Here is a 19,389-nt window from a genome sequence, read left to right on the forward strand (position 1 = left end):
CAGGGGGCAGATGCCAGGGGTTAGGGATGAGCGGGTGTGGTTAGAAATGTTGGCACAAGGAGCCTCGGACAGGTAAGTAATCTTGATTGTGGTGCTGGTTACACAAAGCTACACGCACACAAACGAACGCATATATGACCGGTGAAATTTGGATGAGCTCATTATATCAATGTCAGCTTCCTGGTTTTGATATTGCATGCTAGCTATGTATGCTGTTAACATGGGAAGGGCTGGATGAAGAGAACTCAGGACCTCCCTGTACATTTCTTTGCAGTTCTAGTGAATCCATACATATCTGAAAATAAGACATTTATTTTTATTTTTATTTTTTTGTTTTTTTGAGAGAGACAGGGCACAAGTGAGTGAGGGGCAGAGAGAGGGAGAGAGAGAGAGAGAGAGAGAATCCCACAAAGGGCAGAGAGAGAGAGAGGGAGCGGAGCTCACCCAAAGGAGGGCTCGAGCTCACCCAATGTGGGGCTCAAACTCATGAAGCATGAGATCATGACCTGAGTTGAAGCTAGATGCTTAACCGACTGAGCCACCCAGGTTCCCTAAAAGTGTGTGTGTGTGTGTTTAAATCGGATATAGTACCTACAGCATAAGGCTATTTTTGAGGTTCCCTGAGTTAATATAAAGCACTTAATATAGCGTCTAGCACATCGTAAGCCATTATTACATATTGTTGTTGTTACTACGATACGCCGGGCACTGGAGTCGCAATGTGGATAAGTCACAGTCTCTGTCCTTGAGGAGCTTCCTTTTCGGCAGAAGAGGAAGACACAGCAAAGAGAGATCTTTAACAGGATGTGCTGAGTGTGCCTACCACATGGGAGGAGTTCTGCGGGCTTGGGGGAAGGTTTCCTGGAAAAGATATCATTACAGCCAAGTATCGAGGCATGGCAAGAATCAGCCAGGCGAGGAGAATATGAAGGGCACCCAGGCAGAAGGAACAGTCCAAGCAAAACCTGGAGGCATGGGTGGCACAGGATGGCTGCGGAACCAGGGGCAGTTGGTTTTACCTGAGCATTTGGGAGGCGGACGGAAGCAGGAAAAGAAGCTGGAAAGGAGGCATAAGTCAAGCCAAGGAGGCCGTGTATGCCTCCAGAGCCCAGACTTTGTCCTTGGGGAGGCAGGGGTGAGGAGCCACTGTCCCCCACCAGCCTCAACCACCCTGGCTCTTTACTGTGTGGATTCCCCGGGCACTCCGGCTCCGGGGACCCCAGAGAGAGCTGGACCGCTGAGTCTATCCCAGCACTGAATGACGAACTGTAAGTATCTGAGCGAGTGAGGGGCCCAGCACGGGCACCGCAAAGCCAACCCGGACTGGCCTTAATCACACAGGAGGTCAGACTCCTGAAAACCAGACTGCGCGCCACCCTCCAGACCCGCCCTCTTCTTCCCACACCACGTGGGTTTTTGCTTTTTGTGGACTTTTCCTTGGTACCACTGCTGCGGATAAGCCAGAACCCGCAGCATCCTCTTTTCTACAAGCCTGTGTGGAGAGCATGGAAATGAGGCCACGAACACCGGGTTCAAGTCCACCTTCTCACTGACCAGCCCCGACTGTGGGAAAGCCGCCAAGCCTTCCTGAGCTACAGGTCCCCCCACTGTGAACCAAGGGTCCGTAACACACAGGAAGCTGGAGTGTGGCTCAAAAGACATAGAAAGCTCAGACACCACAACATACGTGGAAGAGCTTTTAGGCTGTAAAGAACTGTTCAGGTATGAGAGATTATGGCCATTGCTGCTAAAAGAACTATTGGTGAAGAGGGGCCTGTACCTCTGCTTGGAAAATCGGAGTAAATCCCCTTTGAATCCGGGCAGAGTCTTTGGGGAGGCGAGGGCAGAGAAAGGAAAGGAGGAGAGAGAGGAAGAGGGGGGCCAGGCCTGGTCAGCTGGTCTACCAATGCCTCACTCGGGGTTGCTTTTCCCTCTGGCTTTTCCCATGAGATCCATTTTGTATCTAAAGACCTTTCACTAAGGAATTCACCCCCAAATGTTCTCTGAACGCCTCATACGTGCCAGGAACCAGTGCTACAATGGTGGACTGAACAGATAGGGCCCTGGCTCTCATGGCGCCACAGTCTACTGGCAAAGACAGACATTTATCTAGTAAACAATTATAATTAGATAACATGATGCATCTTATGAAGGAAGCCTACAGGACATGATGAGAGTGTCTAACACGGGCCTGAGAAGATTCTCGAGGTACCCTGGGGAAACTTTTCTAAGGAAGGGCTATCTGGGCTGATATCTGAAAGACGGGAGGACGAATATGAGGCGGAGAGAGTGACTAAGGGCCAAAGAACAGCAGGTGTAAAGGCCAAGAGGCGAAAAAGAGGCCAGCAGTCCAAGAACTGAAAGAATCCAATGTGCGGGGTGCAGAGCAGGAGGGGGCACCGGTACCACTGAAAACACTGACGTGTTTTGAGAGTATGGGAGATTGTGCTCAGATCAGATCTGTATCCCTTAAAGGTCACTGCGGTCGCTATTCCGAGATGGGACTTGAAGTGTGAGGGTGGATGCAGGCATACCAGTCACAAGGTGACCCCAGTGGTGCAGGTTGGGGTAAAGTGGAAGCTGTGAAGACCCCTGTGTGGCGGGGTCTGGGTGCTACCCGGGGATCAGACAGCCAACCGGTGAGGGACTGGACACCGAGGGGTGCAGGGCGGGGATGTGGGGAAGCTGGACAGTGACTCCCCGCGTATCCAACTGGCTGCAGGAGGTGCCATTCTCTAACACTGGAGGGGAGCCGGCAGGGGGCGGAGAAGGCAGTGAGAGATCTAGGACGAGAATCAAGACTGTCTTTCGATATGCCAAGTCTGAGGTTTCTCGGGACACCCAACTTCGTCAGCTGGACGGGTGGATGTTAAGGATGTGAACGGAGACGAAAGGATGCAGGCTGGGGGCGTACTCCTGGGTGCCACCTGCACGTGGCTGTTAACAGACGCCTTTCACGAGATGGCCTAGGGACAAGTGTCCAGTCGGAAGAGAGTGCCTTGAACCAGACCAGACGGAACGCCAACGTTTAGAGATGGAGAAGGGAAGGATGAGTCAGCAAGATGACTTGGGAGTGAGCAGAAAAGCCAGGAATATGGGGCCAGAGAAGCCAAGGGAAAGGAATGTGTCAGAAGGGAGTGAAAGATGCTTCTGAGAACTAAAAACTGTTCCCTGGTAGAGCGCTCTGGAGAGCAGGACGGGGGAGGGAGCCGGGCTGGAGCGGGGCAGGGGGAGAAGTGGGAGGTGCAGACATGAGCGAGAGGAGAGGAGAGGAGCGCCAGGGCGGTCAACTCTCCCGGGAGACCTGGAGACCTGGCTCGGCAGGAGAAAGGAGACAAGGTGCGAGGGAGCAGAGCTGGGCCCCGAGGAAGGCTTTTGCTTTTGTTGTTGAAGATGGGAGAAGCTTGAGCATGGTGGGAAGGATGATCCCAAGGAGACCGGAGAACAGGATCAAGAACCCAGCGTGGGGGACGAGTGGCCTCCTCCGCTGACACAGGAGGGAAGGAGGGAAGACAGGCACTGAGGCAGGTGTGTCTGGGGGTCTGGTGTGACGAGCTGAGGGGTCCTGCCCGAGGCCTTGTGTTTCTCTGTGAAGAGGGAGGTGAGGTCCTCTGCGGAGAGCGAGGGCGAAGGTAGAGGTTTGGGGAAGAAGGTGGGCCACGGGCCTTGTGGGGAGTCAGGAGAGGGACAACCAGGGGAATGTGGTGGGAACACCAGGTTCGTCTGGAGAATAAGGTGGGTTGGTGATGGTGAATTTCTGGAGGTACCGATCTGCCTTAGTTTGTGCCTTTTTCTAGAGGGTTGAGTTATCTGGATGCGGGCAGAAAGCAGCAGAGAGTAATTGATCCAGAAATGGGACGTCGCCAGACTGGGGTAATAAAAAGACAGAGGGTCAAGAGAGTTTAGGATATTGGAGGGGGAGGTTCCTAAAATGATGGAAGATGGAATGCATCTGGAATCAGGGAAGGGAAGGCGGAGGAAGGCTATATCTGGAGAGAAAGGAGAGGTGCCAGTGGACGGAAAATCCCAATGGGGTTACAGAATGGTTGTGGGCGAGTCATCGGACAAGCAGGCTGGGAGACCAGAGGTGCTGACCAGAAAGCAGGATGCTCTAATAGGTGATGGCAGCTTTGCAGGCGACTGGCTGAGGTGGGAAGGGCTGATGGGTCTGGGCGTAGTAAGAGCAGCCCCTGGAATCACTGGTCTCACCCAGGACAGCAGATGGGCTCAGAAAGGGGAGGATGTCTATGGGTGGATGCCAAAGGCTTCACTGAAATAGGAGGGTGGCTGGTGATGACGGTGTGTGTGTGGGGGGGGGGGGGATGTAGCCTGATTTTATGAGATTTGGGGAATCATGGTCTCTTAGAGAAATTCTATTCCCTTGCCATCTGAAGCATGTTCTCCAGGAAAGAAAATGGAAGGAGTCTTTAGAAGAGGTAATAGAAACAGCACAGGGTCAGAAAGCTGGGAGATTTATATGCAGTCCCGATGAGACTAACATGCTATGTGACCTCCCTGGGCCTCCGATTTCTCATCAATAAAAATAGGCTGGGGGAACTGGCTTGACTAGACCTCCCCAACTTATGTTAGGGGGCCACAGGAATGGGTTTGGGTGTGCTGAGATGTTGACCGCCCCCCTTAGCCCTCGGTCAGAGTCCCGGAGCCATCATCGCTGTGTGTGCGTGCTATAAGGTGAATGAGAAGGTGGGGGAAGCGTGGGCCAGACACCCTCCAGGGCCCCGGCCGTCTGACGTTCCGTTTTGCGCATCTCTGCTGCTCAGTCTCGGAGGGAACTGCAGGGAGGCTGATAGAAGAACAGACAGACTCCCGCTGCAGGCATAAGTCCATCTGCTGGCAGAGGTGGAAGCCAAGTCCCCCGGCTCCCCCCCTGCTCCCCTCGCCTCCCTCCCAGCCCAAGCTGAGGGATCCGTGATCCGCTCAGGTGCCCCGGTGAGGGCAAGTGCGTCTGCCGCTCTTGTCTCCAGTGGCTGAGTGGTCCCTGGTGGCCCCCTCAAGCCTCAGCAGGGGCTTATGAAAGTAGGGGAGCAGCCACCCACTGGCTCCTTCACCCACTTTCCAGTTCCCAAAACAGACTCACTGTTTCTGGGGAGTCAGGCAGCAGGTCTCGCTGCACAGGACTCAGACGGAGCCGTTACAAGGCACACGTTTCCCTTGGGGCCGCCACGTCTCAGAGATCCACGGAAGGTCCACTTATGTGGCTGATCTTGGCCCGCTCTCCCTGGCCTCCCTCTCCTTCCATCTCCTGTCAGAGGCTATAGGTGTAGAGAGTGTACACGCAGCCTAATTCCACCCTCATCGTAAATTATCAGGGAAGACCCAGCACTTGACCCGGTACTTTGCACACAGTAGATACTCTATAAATATTTACTGAATAAATGAAGACTATTCTCAAATATTTAAAAAAGAAAACCCTACTGAGGCCACTGGAATTTTTTAAATTATTGATCACATCGCTCCTATTTGTTTGGGTGGATAAAAGATCACTTTTAAAATTCTTTCGTATTTACTGGGGCTTACTATGTGCCGAGCATTTTACAGGTATGAGTGGGTTTCCTTTTCACAACCTGCGCAATGGGTATTTTAACCCCATTTTACAGAGAAGCAAACCAAGGCTCAAAGAGAGGTTAAGAAACATGTCTAAGGTCATACAGCTGGGAAGCAGGGGCCACAGGATCCTAACCCAGGGCCAGCCAACTTTAAAGACGGTGCTCTTTGCGGCCCACCAGGCTGCCTCTAACGGTATACAAACAGAACAGAATGGACAGAGACAGAAGGGCGGGGGGAGGCAGAGAAGTGTGCAGGAAGGTTGTTGCAGCAACGTGCTCGGAGGCTCCCTACTGCCTTCCCCTGGGGAAGTAGTTTTGAGGCTGGGTAAGTTCTGCTGAAGAAAAGTGAAGCCAGTCACCCCCCAACCCCCACCCCATCTCTCCCCCTTTGATTGATTGGCTGGTTCGCCCACTACCTATGCAAGCTGGCATTTCATCCAGCGCTGCCCAGCTTGGTCTTCTGAGCGTATGAAGGGCCGGGGAGCTGCCAGGACTCGTCCTGAAGACAGACCTTCCCTGCTTCCCTTCCCGTGAGGCAGAGAGGCTATGGGGCCTGGGGAGCAGGCAGGAGAGCATCAGGAAACACAAGCGGTCTGACCTGCTGGGGATGAACACGGCTGTTGTCCCCCACCCCCTGCCTGCCTGCCTCTGCCTGACAGGTGAGCAGCTGTGCTCCACATCTGTCTGTCCATCTGTCTCCCTCTCAGGGGCCTGGAGAGAACGGATGCTCCTGGGGGTTGGGGGGGAGGCCCTGGACCAGAAGCAGCTCCCTTACTCCAGATGTTAGTCAGCAGGGAATAGGAAGGGTGGGGCAGGAAGGAAAGTGTGCCTCTGTCTCCATCCCAATCCCCAACCCCCGCCCCACCGCTGCGTCCCTCTTGCTGCCCCCCACCTCCTCACCAGCCCCCCCCCCAGCTCTGCCTGCCAAGCTCTGCAAATTACCACACTTGCCAATAAGTCATTAGAAACCAGAACGGCAAATGCAGGGTTGCCATGGAGACTGATACCAGGAGCCGGCAGCCCTGGGGGCCGGCCTGTGGCTCAGGTGTGCTGTGGGGAGAGCTGGGAGGGCCTCGCAGGGAGGAGATAACGTTATGCTATCGGGGTGCTGATTCCGGGCGTTGGTCCCCTCCTCAGGGCCCAGCCCTGCGCCCCCGAAGAGCGTCAGGTCGACAGATGCTGCAGGGCTGCAGGAGGGCAGGCGAGCCTGGGCCTGGGGGGCCGGGCCCCTCCCTTCACAGAGCTGCACCTCTGCCTGAGGAGGTGCCTGTGATCGGGCCAGTTGGGGACCAGCCCTAGGGCCCTAAGCACCCTGTGCGGAAGGCCTGGGTTTGGAAGAAACTGAGTTCAGGGAGGAGCCGAGGGCAGGATCAGCACTCGGGCAACGCTCTCCCACCTTCCGGAGCTTGGAACTTGCTTTTGCTTCTGCCCAGTGCTTAGCACAGCACCGCGTCTTTGCAGGTGAACACACACACATACGTTTGTTGCAAATGGATGAGTGGACGAGGGAATGTGTGTAAGTGCCCGAGATTTCTGACAAGACGGGCGCAGGCCCTGGATCGCAGTTTGTGCGGTTCCGCTCTCGGTGTGACCTCTGACAGAGGCCCTTCTCCTGGGCCTCAGTTTCATCGTCCGGAAAATAACCGGATTGCGTTTCACACACAGTGTGTCTCACACCGAGCTGTCCAGAGCGTGTGAGTTGTGAAGCGGTTCCTCTGGGGTTATGGGTCAGGAGGAGGCTGAGCCCGTGGGGCTCTGGTCCACTGGCTTTGCTCCACCTCCAGCAGGCCTCATATTAATTTCCTGTGGCTGCTGTAACATATTACCACAAATTTAGTGGCTTAAAACAACACATTTATTATCTTACGGTTCAGACGGTCAGAAGTTCAAATTGGGTCTCACCGGGCTAAAATCAGAGTGTCAGCGGGTCCGTGCTCCTTCAGGAGGCTCTTGGGAGAATCGGCTTCCTTGCCTTTTCCAGCTTCTGGAGCTGCCTACATTCCTTGGCTCATGGCCCCTTCCATGTTCTCAGGATGAAGGTCTTGTCAAGTCTTTGCCCCATCTCATTGCCCTAACAATGACTTCTGCCTCCCTCTCCCACATTTAAAGGACGGTTGTGATTGACTACACGGGACCTCCCTGAGTAATTCAGGATAACCTCTTTATTTGAAGGTCAGCTGATGGCAACCTTAAGACCCTGTGCCACATAACATGGCAAATTCATAGGTTCTGGGAGTCGTAGGTGAACACCTTTGGGAGACCATTAATCCTGCCAACCACACATATATCATTGACCCTTGGACAACGCAGAATTCAATGCACCGACGCCCCCTCCCCCACCACGCACAGTTAAAAATCCACGTATAACCTTTGACTCCCCCCAAACTCGAACACTTAACTGTTAATAGCCTCGTGTTGACCTTCCAGAAGCCTTTCTGCTAACGTAAAACTGTTGATTAACACATATTTCACATGCTCTATGATTACATACTGCATTCTTACAATAAAGCTAGAGGAAAGAAAATGTTAAGAAAATCAAAAGGGGGGGCGGCGCCTGGGTGGCTCAGTAGGTTAAGCGTCCGACTTCGGCTCAGGTCATGATGTCACAGTCCGTGAGTTCGAGCCCCGCGTCGGGCTCCGTGCTGACAGCTCAGAGCCTGCAGCCTGCTTCAGATTCTGTGTCTCCCTCTCTCTCTCCCCCTCTCCCGCTCGCACTCTGTCTCTCTCTCTCTCAAAAATAAATGAACATTAAAAAAATTTAAAGAAAATCAAGAGGAAGAGAGAATACACTTACAGCGTTGTGCTGTGTTTATTGACATTAAAAGTTTCTGTCATCTGTTTGTAAGATGAATCATCGGTCAGGACCTATATCAATACATAATACATGATACAAAACACTGTAGATGTGCAGATGTTATGCGTGTTACTAATGCCACATGTCAAAAATGAAAACAATGTGAAAGAGAAATTCATATTTACTTACAAAATAAAGTTTTTCCAATGCATATGTTTTTTCTGATATATTTATGGGGGAAAAGAATCCATGTACAAGTTGACCTGCGTAGTTCAAACCTGTACTGTTCAAGGGATCAGCTGTACAATCGTTCTGAAGAAAAATGCACCAATTTCTATAAATGTGTGCAAGCCACATGGCCAGAAGACTCTCTCAGTTGCCAGCAGTTTTAAAGTGTTAGGACTTGGATGCTTTTTTCTCCCTGGGGGATCCCCGCAAGCAAGTTCAGAGGAGGTCTGTCGACTGCCCTGAGGGTGAATGTTGGCAGACTTGGGCTGTCCTGCTGGGGTGTGCAGAGACCTGGGTCTCCGTGTCCACCGGAAAAGGAGTATCCAGGAAGGAAAAAAGGAGGGACGTTTCGGGGAACCCACCTGCCTCAATTCTCTCCTCGCCATTCCATAGGCGCCCATATATTCAGACTAGTCTGCAGTCCTCTGCTCCTATTTTTATGTCCGGGTAAGGTCAGATAGAACCGTGCGTGCATGCGTGTCTGCACATGCACGCAAATAGTCTCTCCCATCAGACTGAAAAGTTCCCTGAGGCCGTGACCTTGTTCTTCTTTGCTCCCCATTACCCACCTCCCTCTCTTGGCGCTACACCTGGTCCAGGAGGTATACCGGTTTAATAGTCGTAAAGTTGAGATGGCGTCCTTGCTTCCCACACCTTGACCTTCAATACTGTCTGTCTTCTTCCTGGATTTGTCCAGAGAAGTCCCCAGATTTTTTATAACAAACTCTGGAAACGGTACCCGAGTTCAGAAAGCATCGTCTTACAATCTTCCTACTAGCACCCTTCCGGGCCCAGAATGAAATACTCCAGCATTTGGAGGTGGGACAGGCTTTGACGGCCCCTGGGGGACACGGTGACCTCTCATTCTCCTCCCTTGCAGCACGGCCTCTGTTCTTATGTCTGCAAGGCACCCTCTGCTGACCGCCCGGGACCCAGTGGGGCTAAACAACAAAACTCTTATGAGAAAGGTGCCCTGGGTATTAATCACAGCCCTGGTGTTTTAAGATTTTATGCAAATTCCTCACCCTCTCTCAGCCTTATTTTTTCCCTTGGTACAAGCCGACAGCTCATTCTCGTTGTTCCCTCTGTCATATGTCCCAGGGGGTGCTGGAAAAGAAATGTGATGTGGTAGGGAGAGCTATTCTTTGGAGGAGTGGCGCTGGGGAAATTGAGGAGAAGAGGAACTCACACTTATCCAGCTTCTGCTTTGTGGCGGGCACTTTACATAGATTAGCTCGTTTAACATGGCAGTTGAGAACCAGGGCTCTGGAGTCAGAAAGGTTTGGGGCTGAATTCTGGCTCTGACATCTCCTGGCTGTGTTACTTTAACGTTTCCCAGCTCGGTCTCCCAACTGAAAAATGGGGGGAAATAATATGTAACCCATGGCGCTCTGTGGATGAAATGAGCTGAAGGCAGTAGAGTTTTCGGCTCTCCCCAAGCACCCGACGAGGTTAGCTCTTGGTATTAACGACCCTATGAAGTGGGCGTTATTGACCCAGATTTATGGAGGCTCAGAGAGGTTAAGTCAAATGTCCAAGGGCCTGCGGTTAGGGAGGGACTCTAACCCAGCTCTGGCTGATCCCGGCTCCTCTGGACAGTGAGGCACGAGGAGCCTTGGGTTCAGGCCTGCATCTTCCAGGTCGTTGTGCCAGGAGCCTCTGGGGCAGCGCTGGTGGGCTCTCCCCCTTCCCCAGGCTGCCCACGGCCCAGAGGAGGGGGAGAAGGCTGCCGAACAGACCGCTTTGCCCATGGGACCCTTGGCTCCTGCTCTTTGCCCTGCCGCCCCGGGGAATGGGGGGCGGGGGGAGTGGGGCAGAGGGTCCGCCTGTGTCTCCAGTACGCAAGGGCACTGCCAACGGATCCCACTCCACTCCAGGGCAAACTCTCTGCACACATCGGGAGTGAGCCCAAACTGCCGAGACCCAGGCAGCCTCTCTCCAGGGTGAGGGCAGACGCCCCTCACGGGCGAACGTTTGCTCCTTTTGGCTCAACTTGACTTCCAGTTCATCCTAACTGAAACTAACTGGAATGTTCTAGGAGTAACCCATCAAACAGGAGCCCAGGCGGTGAGAGGAAAGAACAAAAGAAGCCAGCTGCAGGCTGGGTGAAAAAATGGAGTTCAATGGGGCAGGGGTGGAGAGATTGGGGGCAGTTGGGGGAGGGTGGTGTTGGGAGGAGGCTGGCGGATCGTGACAGACCAGGAGAGCGCAGATGTATGAGAACCGCTGGAGAGCTGGAAAAGGGACCTTCTCAAAGCAAGAGGGCTTCACGGGACCGAGATGCTGGCCCTCCGTAGGAGAGGGCAAGAGCCGTGCGGCCCGGTTTTCATTCTCCGGAGGGCTGCTCTCCTGTCCCGGGATGGTGGGGAAAGGCCTGTACCGGGGACCAAGTGCCTGTCCTGGGGGAGCTTCTATCCTGGCTGCGCCCCACCCTGCTTGGCCCCCCCCTTCTCCCCCTCCCGCTCCCCAGCTGTAAGTTCCCCACAGGAGGGCCCCCCCCCCCCGCAGAGCCACAGCCTACCCCCTTTTCCAGGCCCAAGTCAGCCGCACCTCCTGGAGGAAGCGTCCCCTATACCCTCCCACACACAGCTCACACTTCTGATAACATTTATAGTCGAAATCACACAGTTTAGCACTTGGTTTTAAATAACTGTCTGGTATTATTCCCTCGTTATTTCTTGTGAGTGTAAGTTTTGCCTCCCCAGCTGACTGGTAGGTTTCTTTAACAGTAAAGACTGCGTCTTTTGTTTCTTTACATTCTACACCCCACCCCCCACCCCCACCCCCCGCCTCCCCGCCCTGCCCCACACCACAGCCCACACTGCTCGGGAGACAGTACCCACGAAAAAGGGACTTAGTGGGTAAGTTCTGATGGACTGACTAGCTTGGCTTCGATGGCTGGACAACCTCCTGACTAGCCACCCAGTGAAATGCTGAAATGGATGGCTGAAAGCTCAGGTTTTAAAAGACCGGGTCATGTCACCCCTGCCCTAAACCCTGCAAAGCCTCCCCATCTTGGTCTGAGGAAAGAAGAAACTGTTCGTTCCACCCCCAGGGCTCTCCGAGGTCTGGCCTCCTAATGTCGCCCAAACCCACCAGGCACGGCCCTGCCTCTGAGCCCCGCACCTGCTGTTCCCTCTGCCTGGCGTGACCTTCCCATCTTGCTTCCACTTCCTCTTTACTCACATTCTCAGCAAGGTGACCTCAGGCCCGCGCTGTACAAAATTACGAACTCTCCTCTTCCTAACGCAGACTCTCCTACCCTGCCTCCTTCCTTCTTTCCTTCCTCCCTCCCTTCCTTCCTCCCTTCTTTTCTTTTTTCAGCACTTGCCACTCTCAAACATACCATTTTTTTTACCATATTCCCCAGACCATAAAGTATAAGCTCCTCAAGGGCAGAGATCCCTGGTTGCTCACTGTTGCCTGTACTCCCAGAGCCTGGGATAACTACTTGCTGAATGAAGAGACCCCAGTCCCGCCCTGCATCTGAGATGGCTCAGGCACAGTTGTGCTCAGAGATGGACGACGGGCAGGCAAATTCTGGATGTCCCCTCTTGAAGTGGGATTCCAGCATTCCACTCCTGGACTAACTCTGGCGAAGCACCTTCTGAGGTTCAGAGGCCTGAAGCTGTGTGAGCTTCATCTCACTGGGAGGTCTGTCCGGAAGTAGAAGATGGGCCAGGGGCTGCCAGGCAAGGCCAAGTGCCTCCCCTCCCTTTATGCACAGCTTTTAAATTTCTTTTTTTTTTTTTTAAATTTTTTTTCAACGTTTTTTATTTATTTTTGGGACAGAGAGAGACAGAGCATGAACGGGGGAGGGGCAGAGAGAGAGGGAGACACAGAATCGGAAACAGGCTCCAGGCTCCGAGCCATCAGCCCAGAGCCTGACGCGGGGCTCGAACTCACGGAGTGCGAGATCGTGACCTGGCTGAAGTCGGACGCTTAACCGACTGCGCCACCCAGGCGCCCCACAGCTTTTAAATTTCTAGCTTGCCCACCAGCTGCCCCTCTGGGGTCTCTCTCTCCTGGACATCCCACCTCTGCCCTCCCAGGCCAAAGAGAGACGTTTCATCACCTGCCTTTCAATGTTCACTTTATAGAGGAACATAACCTTTCCTGCTTTCTTCTCTCTTCCCCTCTTTTCTTTAAAAAAGAAAGGGTCAGGTAAGACAGACCCACTTTTCCTGGGGGACCCATGCTGGCTGTCTAACACTGTTGCCCCTCCTTACATGTGTTTTTTTTTCCTGAAGGATCCGCCTTGTGAGATGTTTGTAAAGACGAGTGATTGTACTTGTTCCTCCCAAGACACATGAGCCTCCCTACTTAGAGGCACCCTGCTGGTATTTCCAAACCATCCCCACCTAATCTGGGGTCTGCACCCCACCCTCACATCTCCCAGAAGTCACCCTCATATTGGTTCCCACTCCTGTGGCCGTGAGGACCGGGCTGTTAGGGTCCCCCTTCCCTAAGGCCACTGGCTCCGTGTGGCCTGGAGGCACTTAGCTGAAACAGAGAGAACCAATGTTGGCTCTCAAAGAGCTGTGACCTACAGAGGCAAGAAAAGAGAAGACCCTCTCTGAAGGTCCCCCAAAGGGGACAGGCAGTTCCTAGCTTGGACAGGATTTGGGAGCTTCTCACCCTAGGGAGGGAGGGGAATGGGCTAGATGCCCCCTGAGAACCTTCCAGGACCAAAGGGCACTGGATTCTGAGAGTGGATAAGGGGCAGGAGCCCTCGGGTCAGAGAGAACTCCTTTGTTTTATCTAGCTCTTTGTCCTTGAGCAAGTTACTGAACCTGAGTCTTGGTTTCCTTGAGTTTAAACTAGAGATAGGCGCGCCTGGGTGGCTCCGTTGGTTGAGCGTCGGACTTCAGCTCAGGTCGTGACCTTGTGTTTCGTGAGTTCGAGCCCCTCACAGGGCTCGCTACTGTCAGGGCAGAGCCTGCTTTGGATCCTTTGTCCCACCCCACCCCCCCGCCCCTCCCTCCTCTCAAAAATAAAGAAACATTTAAAAAGTAAATAAATAAATAGAGACAATAAAAGAACCTACCTAATGGGGGTGTTTTGGAGGATTTAGTAGGATAACGTAGGTAAAGCCCTTGGCACGGTGCCTGGCACACAGTAAGTGCTCAAGAAATGCTGGTTGCTGTCATTAGTGTGCCATTTCAGTATGAGAGGTAGAGGCTGGGAAACAGTCGTCACCCCAGGAGCCCTCTGCCTTCTCTGCTCTTCATCTCAGGACGCCAAGTCCATCGAATGCTGATCAGCAGGGAAAGTGTGGGTGGAAGAAATGTACAGAGAGAAACAGAATTCTAAACCAAACCTGGTTCAGCTCACCCGCTAAAAGGCAGCTCCCTCAGGCCATCTGAACATCTGAGGGACCATGGTCCTGAGACCAGTCCCAGCAGGGATGCGCCAGATCCCTTGCCCAAAGGCCAACAGTTCTAGGCTGAAACGTGTGGGGCTGTTCTGGGCAACCTGCCAGCTTGGGAGCTCAGCTCTGAGCCCTGGAAACAAAGAGGCTAAGGAGGGACACGTCCAAGGTGTTCCTGATATCCATAGGAGGCAACACGCGTACAGCACGACACCTTTTCATACCCAACTCTGGGGTCCCAGATGCCCTCGGCACCACGGTCCCCAGACCCACCACCTGTGCCTGGTGGACTCAAGCCTTGCCCCAAATGTCACGTCCTCTGAGAACCATTTCCTGACCTGTGGGCAGAGACGGCCACCGCTTTAACTGCCCGTCCCTGTGTTATAGCACTGGCATCATTATTGCTAGGACTGACCGCCCACTTCAGCACACAGCACTTCCTGTGCCCCGCCCTGTTCTGACCCGTTACATGTACCACTCATTTAACCACCATGACAACTCTATGAAGTAGGTGCTATGATTATCCTGTTTATATATGAGAAAACCGAGGCGCAGAGAGTTTAGATGACATGCCCAGTGTCACCCAGCTAGAAGCGGGGGAGCCTGGATTTGAGCCCCAGCCGGGCGGCTCCAGACTCTACAGTCTTCCTGTGAATTCCTGGAAGGCGGGGGTGACATCTAATTCGTCTCCGTCCCTAGCACCCAGCGCAGGTACTGTGGTAGGCGCTTAGAAAAGATGGGCTGACTGCATAAGCAAATGCCTGCTTCCGGCTAAGCTGGTGAATATTCCAGCCTCTGAGCTGCAGGACAGAGAAAGCGAGCCCCTCAGGGAAGTGTAATAAAGGCACGCCCCCCCCCCCCATTCTCCTTCTCTTAGCATTCCCACCGCAGCCTTGTCTGTCCTGTCTGCTTCTGTCTTATCGTTTGCCTTCTGTTTTTTTGTTCCTTAGTTTATCTTCTGCCTTTGTGCTTCTCCTCGTTTGTTCCTTGGTCACTCTCTCCCTGTCCTGCCCCATCCAGCCCCCACTCACTGTTCTTCCCAGTAGCTCTTGCATGCTTCAAAGCCGCCTCCCCCCATTCTTGGCGTTGGAGCCCAAGCTTGCCCAAGGAGGCTGAGAGCCCAGTGATATTGACTCATTACACTGGCTGTGCACCAAGCCTCTACACCTTGACCCTGAATGAAAACAGCAACTTCCCATCAATTCTACCTGGATGCAGAGTGGGGGTGCAGGTGTGGGGGGGTGGTTAGTTGCCTACCTACAGCTAGTCACGGATCTGTATGGGACAAGGAAGATCCACTGCTCTCCCTGCCCCCTCGCTCAGGGTCCCAACTCCTCCAAACAGTCTCGCCTGATCACTTGAGACAGTTTATTCATGCAACCATTCAGCGAATCCTTATATATTCGAATACTCTTACTGAGAAGAGGAGGCATGCTTCTGAAAAACTTGGTTACGATGTAACTTCGGATAACTGTGCAAGTGACCGGATGTCACAGACATCATAAAGACCAAAGGAACTGCAGACAATCAGTGATTTTAAAAGAGACCTATATGACCTGGGGCCAGTGGTTTATTCTCTGTGGTCCTCAATATCCTAGCTATGAAGAAGGGGATGATAATCTAGACCTTAGAAGGTCAGGAGCATTGAATGGGATAGTTTTTGTAAAGGTCTTGATGGATTGGTGCTTGGTATATGCCAAATAACACGTTTGGTTCTTTCTCCCTTCTCGGTCTAAAACAGTGGCCTTCTCCTCCACCTCTCAGATAAATGGTAAGATACGAATGGGCCCCCAGATCAGAAATGTCTTAAGGACAGGATGACCCTGGTCTGTAGGCTTTGTGGTAAGTGATAGGTTGTGGAGACGGGCCTCTCATGCTAGAGGTCACCCACTCACTGTGATGATGACAATTCACTAGAATTGTCTCCCCCCCGCCCCCCGCCCCTTTCCCCCAAGCAGTGGGTCTTTGAAAAAGCCTGGTGGATGCAGAACTAATCAGGTGGGAAGTCCAAATACAAGTTCGGCTCTGCCCTGAGACATGGAGGTTTGTCGAAAGTGTATTTATTTATTTTAAGAGTGGCAGAGACAGCATGAGCAGGGGAGGGGCAGAGAGAGAAAGAGAGACAGAATCCCAAGCAGGCTCCGCACTGTCAGTGTAGAACCTGATGCGGGGCTCGAACTCCCAAACCGTGAGATCATGACCTGAGTCAAAACCAAGAGTCAGACACTTAACTGAGCCACCAGAGACCTCGACGTAGAGGTTTGTTTCATTGCTATATCCTCAGCTCTTAAAATAGTACCAGGTACATAGTAGGTGCTCAACAAATTATTAAATCATTTATTTTTTAAAGCAATGGATTTTCTTTTTCTTTCAAATAAAAAGATGGGGGGGTAGAAGGGGCAAATGGTAGGGTTACAGGGGGCATGCCAGGGAAATGCAGCTGCCCGGCCTGCCAGCCGTGGCTCCTCCTCTGCAAAAGGAATACAGCAAAGTCAACAGTGCATGTGTCCCCCCCTTCAGGATGTTGGGGAGCGCACATGCCTGCCTTGTGGTTTATGCTGCAGTTTTCAGAAGAGAAGGGGGGCAAAGGTGGAGACAGAGATCAGGGATGGAGGGAGGGAGAGGTCCTGGAGAGCAGGGGGACAGAAAGGGAGACAGGGGGATGGAGATGCGGGTAGAGGAAAGAGAGTGAAGGGGAGGAGAGAAAGAGGAGGAGGGAGGGAGGCACAGGGAGAAAGAATGGAAGTAGGGAGCAAGTGTGGACAGTTACAGAGGAAGCCTGCTGTCTCAGCAGACCCCTGGTTCCCACTGCCTCTGTCGTATCTTTCCGGTTAGGCTGTGCCAGCGAGTGGGTCGATTTGGGGATGCTCCTAATACCGGGTGTCCACCAGGCCCCTGGCAGGGCACTGAAGCCTGAGTTCCATCCCTTCCAGATAATGAGGTCCCATCCAGGTCCGGAGGGACCCCCTAGGCAGGAAGGAGGAGACTCAGTGTGAGCCAGCCCAGGGGCAGGAAAAGGGCCTGGAAGGCTCAGACCCCTAGCTGTGCCCTTCTCTTTCCACCTTCCCCACATAAGGGCACCTGGCCAGCCGAGAAAGTGGGTCAGGCCACCTACATCGGACTTTTTTCTAACAACAACAGGGCCCACAGGCAAGGGGGGCCTCAGTGCCCTATACACGGCCCTTGATCACCCCATGCCCAGTGGTCTTTGCTGGTGGGACCTTTAAGAAGGAGGGGGCAGTGGGAACCGATCCTGACTTTCTCACTCAGGAAGAAGACATGGGGGGGGGGGGGCCCAGGGCCCATCCCAGGCTGGCAGGGAAGAGGGAGTCTGCTGTTGGTCCGGGTGCATGGAAAGACCCAAATCTCAGTGATGGGGACAGAGCTGGTGGGGAGCCACTTCTCTTCCTCTGACCTGGGGCAGATGTTCTGTCTACGACCCCACCACATGGGGGCCTCAAGCTGCGGCCCCACCGTCCATCGCTGGCCACTGAATGCTGTGTCCGGCCCACCCCCTCCGACCCTGCCAGTCGTCCAATTAGAAGCTGCGTTGGCTCCAACAGATGGGAGCTGCGGCAGCCTGAGGAAGAGAGCACAAAGCCCAGCTGACATTTTCCTTCCTGCTCCTTCCGCGGGGGAGGAAGAACAGGGACATAGGGGGAGCACAGCAATACCCTAGGGCCCACCCCCAGTGCCCAGGTCTCCTGCACCTCTTTAGTTTCTCAGCTCAGCCCTGAATGGAGGTCAGTCCCCCCATTTCCCCCCCCACGCAACCAGCGGCTCCTCGCTGGCTGGGCATCAGAGCCTGCGCCGCCCTTCGCCTGCAGGACAGACGGACCACCTGTGGCTGGCCAACCCCTCCTGTCTCCTGGGTGCTGCGGAGGGCCCAGAGCTGTCCTTCCGATTCCGCTTCCCACTCCCAGAGCCCCCAGGCTGGGCCCAAGCCCGGCCCATCCCCCACCGCAAATGTCCCATCCCAGGCTGCGGACAGACCCCTGCCGGCCCGGGAGAAGCCTGGCTCCTGGTTCCAGATACTTCGAACAGACACACCAAGGCCACCTTGTCCCTCCGCACGGACACCCGAGCTCCAAGGAAGGGGAAGTCCCCGCGGCCCCGGAGAGCTTCCACCCCGCCAGTCGGCCCCTGTCCCGCCTTCCCTATCCCCTCGGCCACCGCTCCGCTCCCCGACATCTCCGGGCGCCGCTCTGCCACGCAACAGTTTGGGGCGGCCCGGGCCTCCCCGGGGGCGATGAAGGCCCCCCTGGGGGATCAAGGCCCAGCCGCTCCCTCCCCCGCCGCTTCGGGTGCTGCCCGCGCGGTCGGCCGCCTTCTTCACATTCTCGAGCCCCGCTTCCGTCTGCCCCGGCGGCCGCCTCCCTCCCCGAGTCCCCAGCCGGCGTCCCCGCGGCCCGCCCCTCCCCCAGCCCCCGCCCGGCCCGGCCCGGCGGGGAAACCGGGCGGCGGGGACCCGGGCCCGGCGCTCCCCCGCCGCGTCCCCCGCCGCCACGCCGACGGTTCCCCCCCCCCCCCCCCCGAGCCGCCCGGGGCTCAACCCGGGGCCGCACACTCACCCGCGGGCGCCGTCCGGGCTCCCGGGGCCGCCGTCCGCCGCCCGCGCCGCCGCGCCCCGTTCGGCTCCGGCTTCGGCCCGGGCTGGGCTGGGGGAGGCCGGGGCGCGCCCTCCCTCCGCGCCGCCGCCGCCACAGGCCGGGCAGGGTCGCGGGCGCCTTCCCCGCCGCGGAGTTGTCCGGGGAGCGGTCCTGGGCCCGAGCCGGGCGAGCGCGGTGGCAGGCTCGCCGTCCTCGCCGCCCCCGCCCGCACCGTCCGCGCCCCGGGCTCCGCGCCGCCCTGCGCGTCGTGGCCGGAGGCTGGCGGGCGACAGGCGGGCGCTCCCTCCGCGCCGCGCGGCCGCAAGTGCACAGAGCAGGCCCTCGCGCGCCCCGGCTCCGCCGCGCGCCCCTCCTCCCGGCTTCGCGCTCAACCTGCTCGCCCGCTTCGCCGCCGCTCCCCCAACCTCCGCGGCCCGCTCCGGTCGCCTCCTCCCCGTCTGCAAGCCACGCCACCCCCCACCCCCCTCCAGTCCCGCTGCCAGTTTAACTCCTGAGTGGCCAGAGGCCCCCTCTCCCTAACGCACACGCACACCCGGGAGGGAGGAGTAGGGTGGGGCCGATGTTAAGGCTGGAGTCTCTGGGGCCGGTGGTGGTCTCGTGCCTTTGGACGCTAGGCTTGGCTGGAAGAAGGGGACGCGGCGCCTGGATCTGAGGGGGAAAGGGGTGGCTCTTCTGACACTGCCTCAGCCTCTTGCAAAGGCCAGGAGGACAGAAGGGAAATTCGGCAGCTTTTAGAGGACAGGTGCATCTCACGGGCATAGCGCTCCGAAGGCCACATTTTTTACTACCCTCCCGAAGTTAACAGCGGACTAAGGAATG

The 19,389-nt window shown here is 55.3% G+C and overlaps 1 protein-coding gene across 1 annotated transcript in view; it reads right to left on the reverse strand.

The window, feature by feature from the left end:
* Positions 1 to 18,999, reverse strand: part of LRRN2 (leucine rich repeat neuronal 2) — a 61,593-nt gene extending 42,594 nt beyond the window's left edge. Inside the window, exon 1 of the mRNA XM_058699974.1 lies at positions 18,532 to 18,999. The gene's annotated coding sequence lies outside the window, so the exon portion shown is untranslated. The remainder of the gene's footprint in view (positions 1 to 18,531) is intronic.
* Positions 19,000 to 19,389: the final 390 nt, after the last annotated feature.

The sequence above is a fragment of the Neofelis nebulosa genome, chromosome 15, assembly GCF_028018385.1.
Source record: "Neofelis nebulosa isolate mNeoNeb1 chromosome 15, mNeoNeb1.pri, whole genome shotgun sequence".
Taxonomy (NCBI): domain Eukaryota; kingdom Metazoa; phylum Chordata; class Mammalia; order Carnivora; family Felidae; genus Neofelis; species Neofelis nebulosa.